Below are 25,265 nucleotides of genomic sequence, written 5' to 3'. Positions count from 1 at the left end.
TGCCTGTGCTCTGGTTGATAAGTCTGTATCTTGTCTTTCTGGTGGACAGGTCTGTGTCCAGTGGTGTGTTTTGGGGTGTCTGTGACCTTATTATGATTTTAGGCAGCCTCTCTGCTAATGGGTGGTGTTGTGCTCTTGTCTTGCTAGTTGTTTGGCATAGGGTGTCCAGCACTGTAACTTGCTGGTTGTTGAGTGGAGCTGGGTCTTAGCATTGAGATGCAGATCTGTAGGAGAGCTTTTGCTGTTTAATATTATGTGGAGCTGGTAAGTCTCTGGTGACCAATATCTTGAACTCAGTTCTCCCACCTCAGAGGCACAGGCCTGACATCTGGCTGGAGCACCAAGACCCTGTCAGGCACATTGCTCAGAAGAAAAGGGAGCAAAAATAAGAAAGAAAGAAAAATAAAATAAAGTAATTCAAAATAAAAAAAATTAAAAAGTAATTAAAAAAAAATACAAAGAAAGAAGACAGCAACCAAACCAAAAAACAAATCCACTAATGATTACAAACTCTAAAATCTATACTAAAAAAAAAAAAAAAATGTACAGACAGAACCCTAGGACAAATGGTAAAAGCAAAGCTATACAGACAAAAATCACACAAAGAAGCAAACACATATACACTCACAAAGAGAGAAAATGGAAAAAAATATGTATATTGTTGCTCTCAAAGTCCACCGCCTCAAGTTTGGGATGATTCGTTTTCTATTCAGGTATTCCAGGGATGCAGGGTACATCAAGTTGATTGTGGAGATTTAAACCACTGCTCTTGAGGCTGCTGGGAGAGATTTCTCTTTTTTCTTTGTTCGCACAGCTCCTGGTGTTCAGTTTTGGATTTGGCCCTGCCTCTGCATGTAGGTCGCCTGAGGGCATGTGTTCATAGCTCAGACAGTACGGATTTAAAGTAGCAGCAGATTAGGGGGCTCTGGCCTACTCCGGCCAGGGGGAGGGAGGGGTACAGAATGAGGGGCAAAACTGCAGCAGCAGAGGCCAGTATGGCATTGCAACAGCCTGTGGTGTGCCGTGTATTCTCCAGGGAAGTTGTCCCTGGATTACGGGACCCTGACAGTGATGGGCTGCACAGGCTCCTGGGAGGGGAGGAGTGGATAGTGACCTGTGCTTGCACACAGGCTTCTTGGCGGCTGCAGCAGCAGCCTTAGCATTTAATACCTGTCTCTGGTGTCCACACTGATAGCCGTGGCTCATGCCCATCTCCGGAGCTTGTTTAGGCAGTGCTCTGAATCCCCTCTCCTCATGCACCTCGAAACAATGGTCTCTTGCCTCTTAGGCAGGTCCAGACTTTTTCTCGGACTCCCTCCCAGCTAGCTGTGGTGCACTAGCTTCCTTCAGGCTGTGTTCACGCAGCCACACCCAGTCCTCTCCCTGGGATCTGAACTCTTAAGCCGAAGCCTCAGCTCCCAGTCCCCACCCGCCCAGATGGGTGAGCAGACAAGCCTCTCAGGCTAGTGAGTGCTGGTCAGCACTGATCCTCTGTGTGGGAATCTCTCCACTTTGCCCTCTGCACCCCTGTTGCTGTGCTGTCTTCCGTGGCTCTGAAACTTCCCCCCCACCACCCTATTTCTCTCAGTGAAGGGGCTTCCTAGTGTGTGGAAACTTTTCCTCCTTCACAGCTCCCTCCCCGAGGTGCAGGTCCCATCCCTATTCTTTTGTCTCTGTTTTTTCTTTTTTCTTTTGTCCTACCCAGGTACACGGGGAGTTTCTTTCCTTTCGGGAAGTCTGTGGTCTTCTGCCATTGTTCAGTAGGTGTTCTGTAGGAGTTGTTACACATGTAGATGTATTTCTGATGTATCTGTGGGGAAGAAGATGATCTCCATGTCTTACACCTCGGCCATCTTGAAGGTCTCCCCTATTTTCAATTCTTTTGGATATATACCTAAGAGTGTGATTGCTAGACCATATGGTAGTTTTATATTTAAGTTTTTAAGGAACCTTCATATATTATCCATAGTGGAGGTACCATTTTACATTCCCACCAACCGTGCACATGCATTCCACTTTCTTCTCACCAAAACTTACTATCTTTTTTCTTTTTTTTTTTTTTTTGATAACAGACATCCTAACAGATATGAAGTGATATTTAATTGTGGTTTTGACTTGCATTTCCCTGATGATGAACAATATTGAGCATCTTTACATATTTTTATTGCCCATTTGTATGTTTTCTTTGGAGAAATGCTATTCAAGTTCTTTACCCATTTTTAATTGAATTATTTGTATTTTGCGACTGAATTGTAGAAGTTCCTTATATATTTTGGAAATAAACCACTCATCAGATACATCATTTGCAAGTATTTTCTCCCATAATGGGGAACAATTTTAGGAGTCTTAGCAGAGGGCATGAGTATATTTTTTATGTTGGAGGGATGTACATTTTCATGATAAGAGGGCAGACTGTGGCTAGTTGTATCTACAAAAGATGGCCATGACAACAACCCACATGCTCTTTTATAGTATGAACATACAGATTTGGTGATGGAGGCAGAAGTTTACAACTGCTTTGAATATGTCAGAAGTGACATTAAAATTTCCAAGGCTTGATTCTAAAAGGTGATGGAGGTTTTGCTTTATCCATTGGAACATTCATGCTTGAAGCCCCAGCTGTTATTTAGATAGTCCAGCTGCCCCGAGGTTGCCTTCTGTGAGAAAGCCAAGTGACATGTTGAGATTGCATGCATGCACCACAGTCAACAGAACTAGTCCTCAATTCATCCCAGCACAGGCACCAGGCATGTCAGATAATTGCAGCCCCCAGCCATCCTGTTATAGCCAGTCTTTAATCCTCTCAAGCTGAGGCCCCAGACATGATGGAGCAGAGACAAGATATCTCTTCTGTACTCTGTCCAAGTTGCTGACATTCAGAATTTGAGAACAAAACAAGAAATATTGCTTTAAGCAGTAAGTTTTGATTCAATTTGCTATGCAAAAAAGTAACCAGAACAGGATATTTTAGAGACTTTTATTATAACTCAAATCCACAATCTTGTTGTAAAATAATCCAAGAAATATTTAAGAATATAAAGACAAAATTAAAAGGTCCCTTCATACACATACCCTCAAGCCACTTGCACTGTATCTCTTATTTTTAAGCTAAATTGTGCATTCTTCCAATTGGCTTTTGTATTTATATACTTTATATATAAAATTCTGCTTTTAAAATATTTTGTGGAATAATATTCATATTGTTCAAAATATTGCTGGTTGAGCTTTTTAAGTTACCTTGGAAATATTAACATTGCACCATATACAAATATACATCATTACTTTTAACAGATGAAAGCAGAACTGAAGTATAATATTTATGGTCTCTACCAAAATTTGCCCTAATGGACCCCTTCTATTACATTAAAAAAGTAATATCATAGGGCTTCCCTGGTGGCGCAGTGGTTGAGATTACGCCTGCTGATGCAGGGGACACGGGTTCGTGTCCCGGTCTGGGAAGATCCCACATGCCGTGATGCGGCTAGGCCTGTGCGCCATGGTCGCTAAGCCTGCACGTCCAGAGCCTGTGCTCCGCAACGGGAGAGGCCACAACAGTGAGAGGCCCGTGTACCACAAAACAAACAAACAAACAAAAAGCAATATCATAAATGATCCTTTATGACTATATTTGTAAAAAAATTAATATAATCCAGGATAGAATAATTATTATATTATTATTATATTAATTTTCTCTGATTTTAAAAGAAATTAAAATTAAAGTATTTGTATGGGCCCTGTTCACTGTGTCTACTGAGCCTAATGAAGAACTTGGTTCTGGCTGGTACACAGTCTCACATTATGAATATTCACAATTTATCTAACCATTTTTCAATTGAAGAAATTCTAAGATGCTTCTACAAGGTAAACAATTTTCACTATTGAGATGATGCTGCAATGGTCATGATTGTACTCTCTCCTCTTTAGTCCCATGGATATATTTTTTAGAACACATACCTAGAGTTAGAATTGCTACCTTGATGGATATATCCATTTTCAAATATTTGATAAATGTCTCCAAATTACTTTCTCAAAAGACTGTAGTAATTTACAATATTTTCAACAATGCAGGGCCATTTCCCTTACATTATATATATTTGTTAGTATTAGTTGCTTATACATAATAAAATATTTTTGCAAAACTGCTAACAAAAAACCTCAGTGAATGTGTGCATGTGTGTGTTTGTCTATGATTCCATGAGTCTAAGAAAACACATAGAATGATAAACACAGGCTGTTTAATATTGGTTACCTGGGCATGATGATGATGGAAAGAGGACAGGAGGCAAGAAAACAAATTTAAAAATCAAGAATTTAAAAAATTATTCAAAACAATGAATGTTTTCAAACAGAAAATATATGATCTTATAAGCAAAAATACCAATCTCTTTCTCTTTATGATGTATATCCAGACCTCTAGTGAAGGAAGCAGTCTAATTCTGATTCTTAATCAAGAGATGACCATTGGGTGGGTCAGAGTTGACCACCTGAATTCAAAGCATTCAATATCTAGGCTGTCCAGAGACACATGAAATTTAAATTAATAGCTGAGAAAGAATAAGACGGAATACCTATAACCTTATACCACATTAAAAACAACAAAAACAAAAATAACCTAGTAGTCAATTCTTGGAGCCTGCAGCATGCTCTAGCTCTTCATTCATAAGTGTTAGGTAAAAGCAAACAAACAAAAAGTTGCAAACCAGGCATATCATGGTTCCATTTCTAAGAAAAATAATGGGTATGTGTCTCAATTTTCATTTTGCCCATAAATTATTCATTTCTTTTTGTTTTAATGTATTTTTCATTTGGATTCAAACTTTTATGATGGGTTTTCCTGAAATGCCTGGTGATTTATGTTTCTTTCTTCAAGGAATGAATAGCATGCTTCTTGTGTGCCTGTTTAGACTTGAAGGATGCACTCAAGCTTGAAATCAATAACTTTATAAATCAATAACTCTGTTCCTCTGAAAGATAGCATTTAGGACATATAGCCTTTCCAAAAAACGATTAGGAAGCTGCGTGGAGTATGTGAGCCTGCGCTTTCTGCTAATTCACACACCAGAAAGAATGTTTTCAGGTGCCCTTTGCACATTGGGCAATTGGTAAATCTAATGGCCATTCTAAAAAAAGATGGACATTGTATAAATTGACAGATGTCCACTAAAGGGCAATAACCAAGAAACCACAGCTCTGTGTGTGTGTTTTGAAATATATAAAACAGATAAAATTAAATTACATTATGTTATTTAAACAATCTTCACAGCATCTTCACCAGGAGTAGATTCCATCTCAAAAAAAGAAGATTTTCTTTGCTCCTCTGTAAGAAGCAACTCCTCATACATTAAAGTTTTATCCTGAGATTGTAGCAATTCAGTCACATCTTCAAGCTCCACTTCTAATTCTAGTTCTGTTTCTATTTCCATCACATCTGCAATAACTTCTTCCACTAATGTTTTGAACCCTTCAAAGTCATCTATAAGTGTTGTAATTAACTTCTAAACTCCTGTTAATGTTGATATTTTGATGTCTTCCTATGAATCAAGAAGGATCTTAATGCCATCTACAAAGGTAACTCTTCCCACAAAGTTTTCAATTTATTTTGCCCAGCTCCATAAGAAGAATCTCTATCTATGGTGGCTATAGCTTCACAAAATATATTTCTTAAATAATCAGTCTTGAAAATAAAAATTACTTCTCGATCCATGAGCTGCAGAATGGATGTTGTGTTAGCACGCATGAAAACAACATTAATCTCATTGTACATCTCCATCAGAGTTCTTGGGTGACCAGGTAAATTATCCATGAGCAGTCATATTTTGAAAATAATATTTCCCCTTTTCTTTTCTTTTTCCTTTCTCTTCTCTTCTTTTCCTTCTGAGTAGTAGGTCTCAATAGTGGGCTTAAAATATTCAGTAAGCCATGTTGTGGACAGATTGCTGCCACCCATGCCTTGTTGTTCCATTTATAGAGCACAGGCAGAGAAGACTTAGCATAATTTTTAAGAGCCCTAGGATTTTCACTACAGTGAATGAGCATTGGCTTCAGCTTAATATCACCAGTTGCATTAGCCCCTAACAAGAGAGTCTGCCTATCCTTTGAAGCTTTGAAACCAGGCATTGACATCTCATCTCTAGGTATTAAAGTCCTAGATGTCATCTTCTTCCAACATGAGGCTGTTTTGTCTACATTGAAAATCTGTTATTTAATGTAGTCAGTTTCATGAATTAGATAGATATTCTGATTTACTTGCTGCAGCTCCTACATTAGCACTTGCTGCTTCACCTTGCACTTTCATATTATGGCAATGGCTTCTCTCCTTACACCTCATGAACCAAGCTCTGCCAGCTTCAAACTTTTCTTCTGCAGCCTCCTCACTTGTCTCAGCTTTCATGGAATTGAAGAGAGTTAGCACCTTGCTCTGTATTAGGCTTTGGCTTAAGGGGATGCTGTGGCTAGTTTCATCTTCTGTCCAGACCAATAAAACTTTCTCCATATCAGCAATAAGGCTGTTTGGCTTTTTATCATTTGTGTGTTCACTGCAGTAGCACTTCTAATTTCCTTCAATAACTTCCTTTTTGCATTCAAAACTTGGCTGTTTGGTGAAAGAGGTCTAGCTTTTGACCTATATTTCTTTCAACACACCTTCTTCACTAAGCTTAACCATTTCTAGCTTTTTTTTTTTTTTTTTTTTTTTTTTTTCCGTACGTGGGCCTCTCACAGTTGTGTCCTCTCCCGTTGCGGAGCACAGGCTCTGGACGCGCAAGCTCAGCGGCCATGGCTCACGGGCCCAGCTGCTCCATAGCATGTGGGATCTTCCCGGACCGGGGCACGAATCCGCATCCCCTGCATTGGCAGGCCGACTCTCAACCACTGCACCACCAGGGAAGCCCTCTAGCTTTTGATTTAAAGTGAGAGACATGTGACTCTTCCTTTCAATTGAACACTTAGAGGTCATTGTCAGGTTATTAGTTGGCCTAACTTCAATACTGTTGTATCTCAGGGAATAGGGAGGTGTGAGGCTAGGGAAAGACATGGAGGGATGTCTGGTTGGTAAAATAGTCAGAACACACACAACATTTATTAAGTTTTCTGTCTTACATGGGCATGATTCATGGTCTCCCAAAACAATCACAATTGTAATATCAAAGATCACCATAACACACGTAACAATAGTAAAAATTTTGAAATATTGGGAGAATTATTAAAATGTGACACAGAGACACGAGTGAGCAAATGCTGTTGGAAAAATGGTGCTGACAAGCTTACTTAATGCAGGGTTGCTACAGATTTTCAATCTGTAAAAAATGGCATATCTGTGAAACACAATAACGTGAAGCAAAATATAACAAGGTAATGCCTATATTATTACTACTATTATTATTAAAAATTGAAAAATGCCATTACATGCTTACATTTTGACTGCTTTTTGTTGAGAAGTGAGGTCAAGAAATGGGTTCAGTCTTCCCATTATCATCTCATTAATGATAATTCATTCACTGAGAGTTCCACGGGTTTGATGGCATTATTTGCTAATTGTACTTATAGGAGCCTCAAAATTCTTTCAACAGTAATAATAAATCCACCACTAAAGCAAGTTATAGTCTGTTTTTAACACAACCCATGTTCATGAACTTTTAAGCATGTTGTTTTATTCTAACATTTAACACCCCCTATTAGTCTCAAGATCATCTAAAATCAGCAAATATGTATTAAATATTTTAAAAGTTCTTACTGGGAGCCAGGTAATTTCATAGTAATAATTTTCAAACTTTCAATTCTTTCTTTTTGTTTTTGCCTGTTACGTTATTCCCTCTCTTTTGTTTGTTCATTTCTGTCTTTCTTTTTATTTATGAATCACACAAGCTTTCATGATTATGTCTTATTTGAAAACGGACTATAAACACAGGTAAATCTTATGTGACATCCAGTAATTCAGATATCTATGTCTACCTATAAATCTGTATTTGTCTATACATTTAGCCTAGAAATATTTACTAAATAAATATTTGGGCTAGAAAAAAATGTTGGGGGAAACTATATATTGTGTTCAATTTTGTCATTTTACAGGTGAAGAAATTGAGATGCAAAGAGGTGAATCAACTTATATATGATCCCACTGTAAGTAGAAAAGACAGTAAAAACACTCAGGTCTTCTGTTCAGGAATTTTTAGTATAGTTTAGGGTTTTTCCAACTATAGTCCAAAATCATACACCAAAAATGTATGTGTGTGTGTGTGTGTGTGTGTGTGTGTGCATTGTTGTATGTCATTTGCAGGTCAGTTGCTAAATATGCATCTTACCCATTCATAAATGGCAGTGATGGTAACATCAATGTGTGTATAGATATAACAGCTATGTGACATTAAGATTTTTTGTTTTGTGCACCTACAGCGAGTCACCTCAAAATAATTGTGGCTTCCCAGCCCTCTTCCCCTCAAAGCTGTTATTTTTTTTTTCCTTATAGGAAGTTTTGTCCTTTCTTCTCTAGCTGAGCCACGTGACTTGAGATTGACAACTAGACTCTTTGCAGATGTCAATTCCCAAGAATCAACAGCTCTGCCACATTGCTTCCAATTATGTTTGACAGTGTCCTTGTAAAACTCTGTTGACAACTTGTTTCAGCTTGTCAACAATGTGAATTACACTTTCCTTGCCTGGTCCTCCCTCCCCAGCAACAGATATTAAGCCAAAACAAACTACATGGCCATGATGGTGAATTAAACACTTAAGAGGATCTATCATGCGTGATAGATCACTCTTGGATGAATCAAAGTTATCATGGAGATATTGCTGATTAACTACATTGGTAGCCAATGATGGGAGTGTCGTTAGGCGTGATGGTTCTGAATGCCACATTTATAGGAAGTCTGCATTTACACATTCATTTATGCAGCAGAGTCAGGAGTCATATCTCTGGATGCTGAAGGAGCCTGCCAATGTTATATCTGAGCAGCTGTCATTGCATATTGAGAAATTTTAAAAGAAAGGAGAAGTGTCAGGAGCTATAAAGGTGAGAAACTGTCCCAAATTTTTAAAGGGAAGAACATAATTCATGTCAGAAATTACAGATTTTTGGCACTACCTAGAGTAAGTGATTAAATAAATGCTCTATTTGAATGCTTAGAATATGGAATGCCTCTAATAAGGTACTTGAGAAATATCTAATAATTGAAAAGACTCAGATTGAATAGATTTAGTGTTCACTGAAGGACTGAATGGATCATTTAAGAGCAAGTCTTGCCAAACTCCAGTGTCTTGTTTGGATACAGTAAGTAAATATTTTATCATGAAGTTCACATGGTGAAATGAAAGCAGGGTATTATTTTTATTTTATTTGAAGGTGATTTGACAATCCTTTAATCATAAGTAGGCAAGAGTTTTCTAGGGAAAGAATTTAGTCATCATGCTTAGCTTTGTTCCCTTGAGAATTTTATATGATTTGAATATAGGTGTAAAAGATCTATTTAGCAAATTCAGGCTGTGTTTAAGATCTGTACTTACCAGCGTGTAAACTCCATGAAGGCAGGGAGTTCTGCTGTCTGATTCACTGATTTATTTTCAATATGTGTTTTCCTGACAAAGATGCTCAATATAATTTTGTTGAATAATGCACAAAGCCAGGGAAAAGGGAATAGGCAAAAAATGAGTTTCTTAGTTCTGCAGGAACTCCAGTCTTCCTTAGGTATCTCTCACCTAGTCCTAGAGTTGCCAGTGAGTTGGTTCATGTTAATCCCCAATCGATTCTTGCCTGTTCAATAGTCCCCATAATTTTCCTTCTTTCCTATTCTGTACAGTTGTTACTTTGTCAGAGTAAATACTTATCAAAGGCACCACTACGTTGGTACCCACTTGCCATCTCTATTGATGATTTCTAGACCAAAACTGTCAGTCCCAGAGGGCAAAAAGAAGAAAGAAAAAGGTAGGAAAGATGCAACTGCCAACATCCATGATACAACTGTTGCTACGGGGTTTTAAAATTCTCAAGACTGAGAGCACTAATATTTGTCCTGAGTGCTAATTCCCCAATGTGGAGGTTACCGCCTGGCAGTGGAATAGAAGTTTGGGGAGATAACTTTATTATAAATGTAAATATTACATGTCATATATCACTACTCCCATGAAAAACATTTCTACCTTCATTGTGGCTTTGTTGTTATATGCACTTGTGTCTTCATTGTCAATATTCCCTTTTTCATTGCTATGCAGAAAGTAACTGAGCAGGCCCAATACTGCTGTCCCTAGAAAGTCTTCCTTGCAGGGTTGGCCTTTGCCTGGCATCCAGGAATTTAGATTTCTTACCATTCCAAGAACTGATAAATGTAGCTTATCATGCTTAAACTCTTTGTACAAGCATATGGTTTATTCTACATACCTGCTTTTCCTTCGGGGGTCCAGAATTTTGGTACAATATGAGGCAGAGCACGTTTACATGACCACCCACTAATAAAAACCCTGGTGATGAGTCTGTAATGAGCTTCCCTGGTAGACAACATTTCACATGCGTGATCATAACTCATTGTTTGAGAAATTGTGTTTCTGGTATGAGAACACCATGAGAAGACCCTTAGAAGCTTGCCCCTGGTTTTCTCTGGACTGTTCCATGTGCCTTTTCCCTTTGCTAACTTAGCTTTGTATCCTTTTGCAATAATAAATTATAGTCATGAGTATAATTATACACAGATTCCTGTGACTTACCCTAGCAAATCACTGAATCTGGAGGTGTTCTGGGAGACTCTTGACACAATTGTCGACCACATTAACCACTACAGATTCTGTCTGACCCTCATGGTCCCTGGAAATTATCATAATTCAGATCTTTTACTTGTTTTTAAATTTTTTGTTTGTTTGTTTTTTGCCCAATTGAGTTAAAACCCTAGTATGATCCCATAAAACAATATGAATAAAATTAATACCAATAAAATAGTAGGTAAAATTTATTGACCTTATTTATTTAATTGATTGAGATCATTTATATATTTATTCTTCTTTTTGGAGGGGCACTATGATTAGTATTTTCTCATTTAATCCTTACAACTATTCCATGGGGCATGTAACGTTAAAGTCATAAGTTTATAGATTGAGAAATTGAGGCACAGGGAGATCAAATACCATACCAAAATTCCACAGCTAAAAAGTAATGGAGTTGGGATTTTAAGCAGGAATTTTGAAATGTCATAGTTTTGACACGCAACACTACATGGGCATCATTTTTCCTGTCTTTACCCTATGATCAGACCTCTTACTTGCCTCAAATCAAAAATTATGTTTCTTGCAGGTCTCTGTTTTAGGGTGATTTTTTTCACAAAAATACTCCTAAGTCTGTCAAGCATATAAAGAACATATGATGTCTGTACCTAGCAGCAGTCCTCCAACAATCTGAGGAATATCTGGATCATATAGACAAATGAGTCTAGATTGTATGGGGGACAAAATTAAATCTCTAAAAAGCATTTAAAACTTTGCAGTATAGTTCATTCATTTCGCAACCTGCTGCTGCTTGAGAGCAAGGATTAGACTTCAAATAAGGTTGAATTCTTAACAACACGCACAGTTTGTGGCCCATACTAGGAATTTAATTGTTTTATTTATTTATTTTTTTCAATGTGGTTGATGGATAAGCATATGATTACTGAGCTACAGAACTTGTTTGGAGATTTGGTCAGATGGAATGTTCTCCAGAAAGTTCAACAATGGAGGCACACTTTGGACTAGAGTTTTGGGCAAACAAGAAGTGTATTCACATTGTATTCATAGCCAAAAATGTTATAAATTCATAAAATAAATAGGACTCAAAACCAGAGTAAGAAAAAAACTATCATTTTCAACAGTAAGAAAAGTGGCTGAGTGCATCCATGCTGCTAATCCATTAAGAAGAACTAGGTGCCCCTTTTCTATGATGTGTTAAATTAAAAATGCAAGTTTCAGTCCTGGGAGTATGAAATTATTACAATTTCATTAAAATGCATATGTGTGCATGCATTCAAATGTGTATATGTGCACACATATGTATGTGTTTTTAATGGGTATATATATTTTATATAATATTATTTTTGTATATTATATATTTCTTTCTAAAAGAAAGAAAGATGCATATCAGTTTTTCAATGAGGATTAACCTTTTGAAGGTGGGATAGAATAGGTTTTGGGAAAACATTAGTTTGTATCATAAATATAAATATTACATTTCTAACCATGGTGGGACTGTGAATTTCTAATGGTTTTTAAGTATTTTTTCACCAAAATGTTTTTAACTCATAAATATTATAAGTTAGATTGATAATTCTTCTACATAAATATATTCATGTAATGTCAAGGGAAGAAATGTATAATTACAAAGAGGTAGCTTGTTTATTAAGACTCTTCATGTATGTGTGTGTGTGATATGTATGTATATAGTTCTCTGGAAAGTATACCAAACTGACTGTTTGGAATATATGTAAGGCTTTTATTTTATAATTTGGTTATTTTGGTATTTTTTAACTTGTTTTCACTGAACTGGATTATTTTATTAAAGAAAGAAAAACAAACAAGCCAAAAAGACAATATCAGGGCTGACAGAACCAATAATTCTGATATCATGACTAACAGGAAGTAATGCTGTCCTTTTATTTATGGAAGCAAAGGTCTTCTCTAGGTTTTAAGGGATGAGGTAAAATTCAAACTTCTAAGCCTGGCATTCAGAAGGCCCCAGAATCTGGCCTCAATATAGCATTTTGACCTATAAAACAATAAAACCTATAAAATATTTTGACCATTCTATAAAACTGTTTTGCTCATATTCTCAGAAAGCACTTTGCAGTGTCCTGTTCTCACAAATACCCTTTTACCAAATTTTATTACCTGGAATGGCTTTTATTTTTCTCTATACATGTTTTTAGTCCTATGTTTTATCATTATTTGAATTCTTCCTTCTCCTAAAAGACATGACTTCTCTTAAACCCACTTTCAGCTCAGCTTGTTGAAGATAAAGAAAATTTATTAAACATACAATATTAGCTATCATTAAGAATAGATGCTGGGTGTCTTAAGCCAAGTTTTAAGAGTAAAAGTTTTCCAAAGTTTATATACATTAAGAATGCCCTAAAGGTTACTGAGCTCTGCCCACCAGAGCAACAGTCAACTCTACCCACCACCAGTCCCTCCCATCAGGAAACTTACACAAGCCTCTTATATAGCCTCATCCACCAGAGAGAAGACAGCAGAAGCAAGAAGAACTACAATCCTGCAGCCTGTGGAACAAAAACCACATTCATAGAAAGATAGACAAGATGAAAAGGCAGAGGGCTATGTACCAGATGAAGGAAGAAGATAAAACCCCAGAAAAACAACTAAATGAAGTGGACATCGGCAACCTTCCACAAAAAGAATTCAGAATAATGATAATGAAGATGATCCAGAACCCTGGAAAAAGAATGGAGGCAAAGATCGAGAAGATGCAAGAAATATTTAACAAAGACCTAGAAGAATTAAAGAACAAACAAACAGATGAACAATACAATAACTGAAATGAAAACTACACTAGAAGGAATCAATAGCAGAATAACTGAGGCAGAAGAATGGATAAGTGACCTGGAAAACAGAATGGTGGAATTCACTGCTGTGGAACAAAATAAGGAAAAAAGAATGAAAAGAAATGAAGACAGCCTAAGAGACTTCTGGGACAACATTAAATGCAACAACATTCACATTATAGGGGTCCCAGAAGGAGAAGAGAGAGAGAAAGGAACTGAGAGAATATTTGAAGAGATTATAGTCAAAAACTTCCCTAACATGAGAAAGGAAATAGCCACTCAAGTCCAGGAAACACAGCAAGTACCATACAGGATAAACCCAAGGAGAAACATGCTAAGACACATAGTAATCAAACTGGCAAAAATTAAAGACAAAGAAAATTTATTAAAAGCAGCAAGGGAAAAATGATAAATAATGTACAAAGGAACTCCAATAAGGTTAACAGCTGATTTCTCAGCAGAAACTCTACAAGACAGAAAGAAGTGGCTTGAAATACTTAAAGTGATGAAAGGAAAGAAACTACAACCAAGATTACTCTGCCCAGCAAGGATCTCATTCAGATTCAATGGAGAAATCAAAAGCTTTACAGACAAACAAAAGCTAAGAGAATTCAGCACCACCAACCCAGCTCTACAACAAATGCTAAAGGAACTTCTCTAAGTGAGAAACACAAGAGAAGAAAAGGACCTACAAAAACAAACCCAAAACAATGAAGAAAATGGTCATAGGAACATGATATCAATAATTACCTTAAATGTGAATGGATTAAATGTTCCAACCAAAAGACACAGGCTTGCTGAATGGATACAAAAACAAGACCCATATATATGGTGTCTACAAGAGACCCACGTCGGACCTAGGGACACATACAGACTGAAAGTCAAGGGATAGAAAAATATATTCCATGCAAATGGAAATCAAAAGAAAGCTGGAGTAGCAATACTCATATCAGATGAAACAGATTTTAAATAAAGAATGTTACAATAGACAAGGAAGGACACTACATAATGATCAAGGGATCAATCCAAGAAGATATAACAATTATAAATATATATGCACCCAACATAGGAGCACCTCAATACATAAGGCAACTGCTAACAGCTCTAAAAGAGGAAATCAACAGTAACACAGTAATAGTGGGGGACTTTAACACCTCACTTTCACCAATGGAGAGATTATACAAAATGAAAATAAATAAGGAAACAGAAGCTTTAAATGACACAATAGACCAGATAGATTTAGTTGATATTTATAGGACATTCCATCCATAAAGAGCAGATTACACTTTCTTCTCAAGTGCACATGAAATATTCTCCAGGATAGATCACATCTTTGGTCACAAATCAAGCCTCAGTAAATATAAGAAAATTGAAATCATATCAAGCATCTTTTCTGACCACAATGCTAATGAGATTAGAAATGAATTACTGGGAAAAAAAAAACATAAAATACACAAACACATGGAGGCTAAAAAATATGTTACTAAATAACCAACAGATCAATGAAGAAATCAAAGAGGAAATCAAAAAATACCTAGAGACAAATGACAATGAAAACATGATGATCCAAAGCTTATGGGATGCAGCAAAAGCAATTATAAGAGGGAAGCTTATAGCTATACAAGCCTACCTCAAAAAACAAGAAAAATCTCAAATAAAGAACCTAACCTTACACCTAAAGGAACTAGAGAAAGAAGAACAAACAAAACCCAAGGTTAGCAGAAGGAAAGAAATCATAAAGATCAGAGCAGAAATAAATGAAATAGAAACAAAGAAAACAATAGCAAAGATCAATAATACTAAAAGCTGGTTATTTGAGAAGGTAAACAAAATTGATAAACCATTAGCCAGAATCATCAAGAAAAAGAGGGAGAGGACTCAAATCAATAAAATTAGAAATGAAAACAGAGAAGTTACAACAGACATCGCAGAAATACAAAGCATCCTAAGAGACTACTACAAGCAACTCTAGGCCAATAAAATGGACAACGTGGAAGAAATGGACAAATTTTTAGAAAGGTATAACCATGCAAGACTGAACCAGGAAGAAATAGAAAATATGAACAGACCAATCACAAGTGATTAAAACTTTTCCAACAAACAGAAGTCCACAACCAGATGGCTTCACAGGTGAACTCCATGAAACATTTAGAGAAGAGTTAACACCCATCCTTCTCAAACTCTTCCAAAAAGTTGCAGAGGAAGGAGCACTCCCAAACTCATTCTATGAGGCCACCCTCACCCTGATACCAAAACCAGGCAAAGATACTACCAAAAAAAAATTACAGGCCAACATCACTGATGAATATAGATGCAACATCCTCAGAAAAATACTAGCAAACAAAATCCAACAACACATTAAAAGGATCATACACCATGATCAAGTGGGATTTAACCCAAGGATGTAACAATTATTCAAATATACACAAATCAATCAATTTGGTACACCATATTAACAAATTGAAGAATAAAAACCATATGGTCATCTCAGTAGATGCAGAAAAAGCTTTTGACAAAATTGAACACCCATTTATGATAAATACTCTCCAGAAAGTGGGCATAGAGGGAAACTACCTCAACATAATAAAGGCCATATATGACAAATCCACAGCCAATATCATTCTCAATGGTGAAAAACTGAAAGCATTTCCTCTAAGACCAGGAAGAAGGCAAGGATGTCCACTCTCACCACTATATTCAACATAGTTTACGAAGTCCTAGCAATGGCAATCAGAGAAGAAAATGAAATGAAAGGAATACAAATTGGGAAAGAAATAAAACTGTCACTGTTTGCAGATGACATGATACTATATATAGGGAATCCTAAAAATGTCACCAGTAAACAACTACAGCCTATCAATGAATTTGGTAAAGTTGCAGGATACAAAATTAATACACAGAAATCTCTTGCATTCCTATACACTAATGATGAAAAATCTGAAAGAGAAATTAAGGAAACACTCCCATTTAATATTGCAACAAAAAGAATAAATACCAAGAATAAATCTACCTGGGGATACAAAAGACCTGTATGCAGAAAACTATAAGACACTGATGAAAGAAATTAAAGATGATACCAACAGATGGAGAGGTATACCATGTTCTTGGGTTGGAAGAATCAATATTGTGAAAATGACTACACTACCCAAAGCAATCTACAGTTTCAATGCAATCCCTATCAAATTACCAATGGCTTTTTTTTACAGAACTAGAACAAAAAATGTTAAAATTTGTATGGAGACACAAAAGACCCTGAATAGCTGAAGCAGCCTTGAGGGAAAAAAAACAGAGCTGGTGGAATCAGACTCCCTGAATTCAGACTATACTACAAAGCTACAGATATCAAGACAATGTGGTACTGGCACAAAAACCTAAAAATATTCAACAGAACAAGAAAGAAAACCCAGAGATAAACCCATGCACCTATGGTCAACTAATCTATGACAAAGGAGGCAAGGATATACAATGGAGAAAAGACAGTCTCTTCAATAAGTGGTGCCGGCAAAACTGGAAAGGTACATGTAAAGGAATGAAATTAGAACACTCCTTAACACCATACACAAAAATAAACTCAAAATGGATTAGAGACCTAAATGTAAGACCAGACACTATAAAACTCTTACAGGAAAACATAGGAAGAACACTCTTTGACATAAATCACAGCAGAATCTTTTTTGATCCACTTCCTAGAGTAATGGAAATAAAAACAAAAATAAACAAATGAGACCTAATGAAACTTAAAAGCTTTTTCACAACAAAGGAAACCATAAACAAGATTAATAGACAACCCTCAGAGTGGGAGAAAATATTTATAAATGAATCAACGGACAAAGGAGTAATCTCAAAAATATATAAACAGTTCATGCAACTCAATATTAAAGAAACAAACAACCCAATCCAAAAATGGGCAGAAGACCTAAATAGACATTTCTCCAAAAGGAAATACAGATGGCCAATAAGCATATGAAAAGCTCTCAAAAATCACGAATTATTAGAGAAATGCAAATCAAAACTACAATGAGGTATCACCTCACACCAGTTAGAATGGGCATCATCAGAATATCTACAAACAACAAATGCTGGAGAGGGTGTGGAGAAAAGGGAACCCTCTTGTACTGTTCGTGGGAATGTAAATTGATATAGCCACTATGGAGAACAGTATGGAGGTTCCTTAAAAATCTAAAAATAGAATTACCATATGACCCAGCAATCCAACTACTGGGCATATACCCAGAGAAAACCCTAGTCCAAAAAGACACATGCACCCCAATGTTCATTGCAGCACTATTTACAATAGCCAGGTCATGGAAGGAAACCCAATGCTCATCAACAGACGAATGGATAAAGAAGTTGTGGTACATATATACAATGGAATATTACTCAGCCATATAAAGGAAGGAAATTGGGTCATTTGTTGAGATGTGGATGGATCTAGAGACTGTCATACAGAGTGAAGTATGTCAGAAAGAGAAAAACAAATATCGTATATTAACGCATATATGTGGAACCTAGAAAAATGATACAGATGAACCAGTTTGCAGGGCAGAAGTTGAGATACAGATTTTGAGAACAAACGTATGGACACCAAGGTGGAAAGCCACAGTGGGGTGGGGATGGTGGTGGGATGAATTGGGTGATTGGGATTGACATGTATACACTGATGTGTATAAAATTGACGACTAATAAGAGCCTGCAGTGTCTAAAAATAAATAAAATAAAATTCAAAAATAAAAAAAAAAGAATGCCCTACATCAATATCCCACACACATGCAGACACAAAAACATGACTGTAATATCCGTACTGTGAAAGATACTAAAGAATATTAAAAAGAGAAGGAGAAGTAGAGGTTTATACTATTTCACCTTAGGGAACCATTTATTTCTATTGCCATTAAAAAAAAACTATTATAGTTTATTAAAATATTGTGATTTACAGCTTCTTCCAATTAGCTTACTGACATTCCCCAGAGAAAGCCAAATTTTCCAACTCCCTAACAAATAAACAATGTAGGTGAAAAGCCAGGAATTGGAGCACTGAAATAGGATGATATTTGGGGTTTGGAACTCAGCATCTTTGCTTACTACCTGTGTGACTTTGAGCAAATTAACTAAACCTTAGTTTCTTCATGTATAAAGTAGAGGTGATAATAATACTAATTGTGTGGAGTTATTAAAATTTATATGTAATATAAGTAAAGTTGCTGTCAATGACAAATCAACATCCATTATCATTTCTGGGAATGATTGTCTAACTTCCTACTAGCACATCCATTATCCTATTACATTCCCCCCAACGGTGCTAAAAAGAAGTAGTATTGTGTATTCTGAGCCTCATAAAACAGATGAAAAATCTGTGATTTACAGAAAATAAATTAGTTACTCAAAGACACAGCCAGAAAGGACCAGTTAAGAGTTGGACTTGATGCAGTGTTCTTTAAATTATCTTGCATCTTTAGAAGACTGATTTAAATGTTCCAGGTAGATACTCAATAGTAGTTGAACAAGAAATCTAAAAATGGAGCTACCATGTGATCCTGCAATCTCACTCCTGGGCATATACCTGGAGAAAATTATAATTTGAAAGGATACTTGAACCCCAATGTTCATAGAAGCACTATTCACAATAGCCAAGACATTGAAGCAAACTAAATGTCCATTGACAGATGAATGGATAAAGAAGATGTGGTACATATACACAATAGAATATTACTCAACTGTAAAAAAAAAAAAGAATGCAATAATGCATTTGCAGCAACATGGATGGACCTAGTGAACTTAGATTATCATACTAAGTGAAGTAAGTCAGACATAGAAAGACAGATATCATATTATATTGCTTATATGTGGAATCTAAAAATATGAGATAAATAAACCTACCTCAACATAATAAAGACCATATATGACAAACCCACAGCAAACATTATTCTCAATGGTGAAAAATTGAAAGCATCTCCTCTAAGATAAGGAACAAAACAAAGGTATCCACTCTTGCCACTATTATTCAACATAGTTTTGGAAGTCCTAGCCATGGCAATCAGGGAAGAAAAAGAAATAAAATGAATCCAAATTGGAAAAAAAGAACTAAAACTGCTACTGCTTGCAGATGACATGATACTATACATAGTATCCTAAAGATGCTACCAGAAATCTACAGGTGCTAATCAGTGAATCTGGTAAAGTCACAGGGTACAAAATTAATACACAGAAATCTCTTGCATTCCTATACACTAACAATGAAAAATCACAAAGAGAAATTAAGGAAACATTCCCATTTACCACTGCAACAAAAGGATAAAATACCTAGGAATAAACCTACCTAAAGAGGCAAAAGACCTGTACTCAGACAACTATAACATACTGATGAAAGAAATCAAAGGTAACACAAACAGATGGAGAGGTATATGATGTTCTTGGATCAGAAGAATCAATACTGTGAAAATGACTATACTACCCAAAGTAATCTACAGATTCAGTGAAATCCCTATCAAATTACCAATGGCATTTTTCAAAGAATTAGAACAAAAATTTTTACAATTTGTAGGGAAAAACAAAAGACCTGGAATACCAAAGCCATCTTGAGAAAGAAAAACAGAGCTGGAGGAATCAGGCATCCTGACTTCAGACTATACTACAAAGCTACAGTAATTAAGACAGTATGGTACTGGCGCAAAAACAAAAATATAGATCAATGGAACAGGATAGAAAGCCCAGAGATAAACCCACACACATATGTTCACCTCATCTATGACAAAGGGGGCAAGAATATATAATGGAGAAAAGACAGCCTCTTCAATAATAGTGCTGGGAAAACTGGACAGCTACATGTAAAAGAATGAAATTAGACCACTCCCTAACACCATACACAAAAATAAACTCAAAATGGATTAAAGACCTAAATAGAAGTCTATAAAACTATAAACACTATAAAACTATAAAACTCTTAGAGCAAAACATAGGAAGAACACTCTTTGACATAAATCATAGCAAGATCTTTTATGATGCACCTCCTAGAGTAATGAAAATAAAGACAAAAGTAAATAAATGGGACCTAATTAAACTGAAAAGCTTTTGCACAGCAAAGGAAAACATAAACAAGACGAAAAGACAACCCTCAGATTTGGAGAAAATAGTTGTATACAAAGCACCTGACAAGGGATTAATCTCCAAAATATACAAATAGCTCATGCAGCTTAATATCAAAAAAAAAAAATCAAAAAATGGGGAGAAGACCTAAATAGACATTTCTCCAAAGAAGACATACAGATGGCCAACCAACATATGAAAATTTGCTCAACATCACTAATTATTAGAGAAATGCAAATCAAAACTACAATGAGATATCACCTCACACCAGTCAGAATGGCCATCATCAAAAAATCTACAAACAATAAATGCTGGAGAGAGTGTGGAGAAAAATGAACTCTTCTACACTGTTGGTGGGAATATAAATTGGTACAGCCACTATAGAGAACAGTGTGGAGGTCCCTTAAAAAACTAAATATGGAAACAACATATGACCCAGCAATCTCACTACTGGGCATATGCCCAGAGAAAATCAAAATTCAAAAAGACATATGCACCCCAATGTTCATTGCAGAACTATTCACAATAGCCAGGACATGGAAGCAACCTAAATGTCCATCAACAGAGGAATGGATAAAGAAGATGGGGTACATATAAACAATGGAATATTACTCAGCCATAAAACGGAACGAAACTGTGTTATTTGTAGAGATGTGGATGGACCTAGAGACTGCCATACAGAGTGAAGTAAGTCAGAAATAGAAAAACATATATTGTATATTAATGCATATATGTGGAATCTAGAAAAATGGTATAGATGATCTTATTTACAAAGCAGAAATAGAGACACAAACCTAAAGAACAATCATATGGATACCAAAGTGGAAAGGGGGGGGTGGAAGAATTGGGAGATTGGGATTGACATATATGCACTAATGATACTATGTGTAAAATAGATAACTAATGAGAACCTACTGCATAGCACAGGGAACTCTACTCAGTGCTCTGCGGCGATCTAAATGGGAAGGAAATCCGAAAAAGAGGAGATATATGTATACGTATAACTGGTTCACTTTGCTGTACAGTAGAAACTAACACAACATTGTAAAGCAGCTATACTCCAATACAAATTAATAAAAAAATAATAAATCTAAATTTTTAAACAGAAATAGATTTAATTAACTTTAACCTCTATGATCTTGATCCGTAAATTCAGGTTAGGCACACCTCCTATATTCTTCCATAACATCAGGCAAGATTTTAACATCAGATTAGAGTTTCCATCAGACTATTTCTTCCTTGCCTTTTACCTCGTGGTTGTCCGCTTCTAGATGCCATGTGCTATAAGGACAGTGACTATAGTTAGTTTGTGCACTGTGGCACCCCAATTGTCTGGAACAGTGCCTGGTACTGGAGTAGGGGATTTCTAAATATTTGTTGAATGTAGCACAGACTAACCATTCTGGACATGTGCTATTTTTCTTGTATAGAAGTACTGATTTATGAATGTGTTTTTAAAAATAATTCTTGGCTTCCTGGCATGTATCTGCTGGAATGCCTACAGCCATTGTAAACCAAATGAGGTTAAGGATCAGAGAATTGTTTTCTATGAAGAAAATTATTCCTGGTAATGTGAGGTCAATGAGACTGTGTGATGTAGAAAAGGACTCTGTCTGGGATACCAGGATAAATTCCCACTTTGCATTTTGGTACAGGGAAACTTTGAAAAGTTACAAAATATATGTGTCTCATTTTCATCTTCTGTAAAATGGAAATATTGATATTGTGACAATTGTCATTAGGAGAAAAAGTATATGAAATGATTTCATGTTATAAGCATTCAATAAATGGGCATTCTCTGATCTTGGTATTTTACTTTGCCCTGTTTGATTTTTTCTTCATACTATTTATAAAACAGCACATGCATTTATTAATGTATTTATTGTCTGTCTCTCCCCAGTCAGAATGGAAGCTCTCTGAGAGCAGAGCCTATTGTACACACTGCTATATTCCCACTTAGGACAATGATTTGAACAGAATAGATGATTAATTACTATACACTGAATGAAGGAATGTCACTATTTTATAAGTCGATGGTTCTTTTGGCATTATCACTCTAAATCAACACACATATCTACAATTTGAAGATGCCACTATGTTTTACCCACCTGGGTCAGACATCATTCCACAAAAATTCAGAGGATTTCAGGTTTCTTGGGGGATAAATGAGCATCAGATTGACTTATCCTCTGATTAATCTCAAAGTGCAATACTAATTAACAATATAACTCGATTCAAATCAAGCTCCCTTAATTTTCCACCTCCTACTCTGCCCAACCAAATTTCAATCAATAACAGTATGTTAAAAAATAAAATGTGTGTCAACCATTAGCATTTCATGTACTCTGGGAATCTGTGTGGATACAATTCTCAAGGTAACTTTCTCTTTCCCACTTTCCCTGTTTTCTCCCTTTCTTTTGATCAGCATTTGGTTTGTTTAATTTTATCCCTTTGCATATTTCCTGGTTTTCTCAGTGTTACCTTAAATGACAAATTTTCGTCTTTACAGAAAATCTTTTCTCCAGTTGAACAGAACTATCTTGATAAGCACTCACTCAGCAAAAATAAGTTTACTATACATGCTTAAAATGAATACTAAAAATCATGGATAGAACATGTGCAAACCCAAATTAAGTGATTTATGTTCATGTTTACATGGTTCAAACATACACAGTAAATAGAAAGAAACTATAATTTTTCACTCTGACTGTGGCCACCATGTTGAGACACATCATTGTGATTTGAAAATCAGAATGTTTACTTTTAGAACAGATATCTGAAAAGTATGTTCTCCTCTAATAAAAGTATTTCCATTCTAAAAGCCCCATTCATTTATAAATATTCTATATTTTCTCCTTTAATGTTGCCAGATTTTTTTTTTATTGACATGAAAATCTCATTTACATGAGAAAAAAGGCAGCTGGGTTCCTAATAGAGAACTGAAACATAACTGCTTTAAAAGTGGGCCCTGAAACATTAATTCAAACTTTTCCTGTCTTCAGTTGTTAGACATTCAGTGAAAAGGCAGTGATGGGTTATGGAAAATGTAAGGAGCACTAAAAATAAATTTTTCAAGTAACCTCACTATTTTCTTAAAAAAGGAATAAAAACAGTGAGCAGTTGTCTCTACTTGGTCATTTATATTTTTCCTATCCTTCTTCTGATTTGTATTCCTACCAAAGAATTTTTACACCAGTTGAGATTTTCATCCTCTTTCACAGGCTTAAATAGGACTATGTGAACCAAGAATACCAGGAATATTGAATTTCAGAGATTAAATTTATTATAGACTGAAACAGGACATTCCAATTAAAATGAAGACTTTTCAAAGGGATCAGCATTTCCCAAGTGATCCATTTCTTTCTGGCCCTTTTTCTCTTCCATACTACATGTGTTATGGATGCTTTAAAGCAGTAACTCAAATTAATACATCTCTGCACCCATACTTGGCGGTGCTAATCATTCTTCAACAGTAAGGAATTTTGGAATGTTAGAAATAGCACTTAGACAACATTGAATAAAAATCATTAATTTTGCAAATGGAGAAACTTAGGACCAGAGAGGGAAAATGGATTTGTATATGGTACCTTCAATTTTGGGAATTTTTGAGTTACGATGATGTTGAGGGTGAGGGTGATGATAATATTATGCTCAAATGAATGTGATCCAGGATAACCAATTAAGAATAACCAAGTGAATTATACTATTTACTGGTGTACTTATTCATCTAGGGTCTGCTTCATGGGTGATGCATATCAAGTAAATTATGCTGGGGATAAATTATTTTCCTGCTCTTAGTACTGTAGGTACAGTACTAGACTGATTATTTGATCCCTTTTTTTTTTTTTTTACATCTTTATTGGAGTATAATTGCTTTACAATGGTGTGTTAGTTTCTGCTTTATAACAAAGTGAATCAGTTATACATATACATATGTTCCCATATCTCTTCCCTCTTGCGTCTCCCTCCCTCCCACCCTCCCTATCCCCCCCCTCTAGGTCGTCACAAAGCACCGAGCTGATTTCCCTGTGCTATGCGGCTGCTTCCCACTAGCTATCTATTTTATGCTTGGTAGTGTATATATGTCCATGCCACTCTCTCACTTTGTCACAGCTTACCCTTCCCCCTCCCCATATCCTCAAGTCCATTCTCTAGTAGGTCTGTGTCTTTATTCCTGTCTTACCCCTAGGTTCTTCATGACATTTTTTTTCTTAAATTCCATATATATGTGTTAGCATACAGTATTTGTCTTTCTCTTTCTGACTTACTTCACTCTGTATGACAGACTCTAGGTCCATCCACCTCATTACGAATAGCTCAATTTCATTTCTTTTTAGGCTGAGTAATATTCCATGTCAAAACTGTTTATGTTAATTGTTGTGCCAGTACCTTTTTAAATAAAACTAAAATACAGACTTTTCTGATCTCACCAGTTTTTTCATTAATGTCCTTTTTTCTATTCCAGAATCTAATCTAGGACACTAATTGCATTTAGTTATCATATCTCCCCAGCTTCCTCTATCTGTGACAGTTTCTCAGTCTTTCCTTGTCTTTCATGACCTTGAGATGCTTTGAAGAATACTGGTCAGTTTTTCTATAGAATACCCCTCAATATGGATTTGCCCAAACTCTTCTAATGAGTAAATTGAAGATATGCATTACTGGGGATAA

This window comes from Delphinapterus leucas, chromosome 5, assembly GCF_059928025.1.
Source record: "Delphinapterus leucas isolate spDelLeu-1000000601 "Yukka" chromosome 5, BTC_Dleu_Yukka2, whole genome shotgun sequence".
NCBI lineage: Eukaryota > Metazoa > Chordata > Mammalia > Artiodactyla > Monodontidae > Delphinapterus > Delphinapterus leucas.
This window is presented reverse-complemented; position numbering follows the sequence as displayed.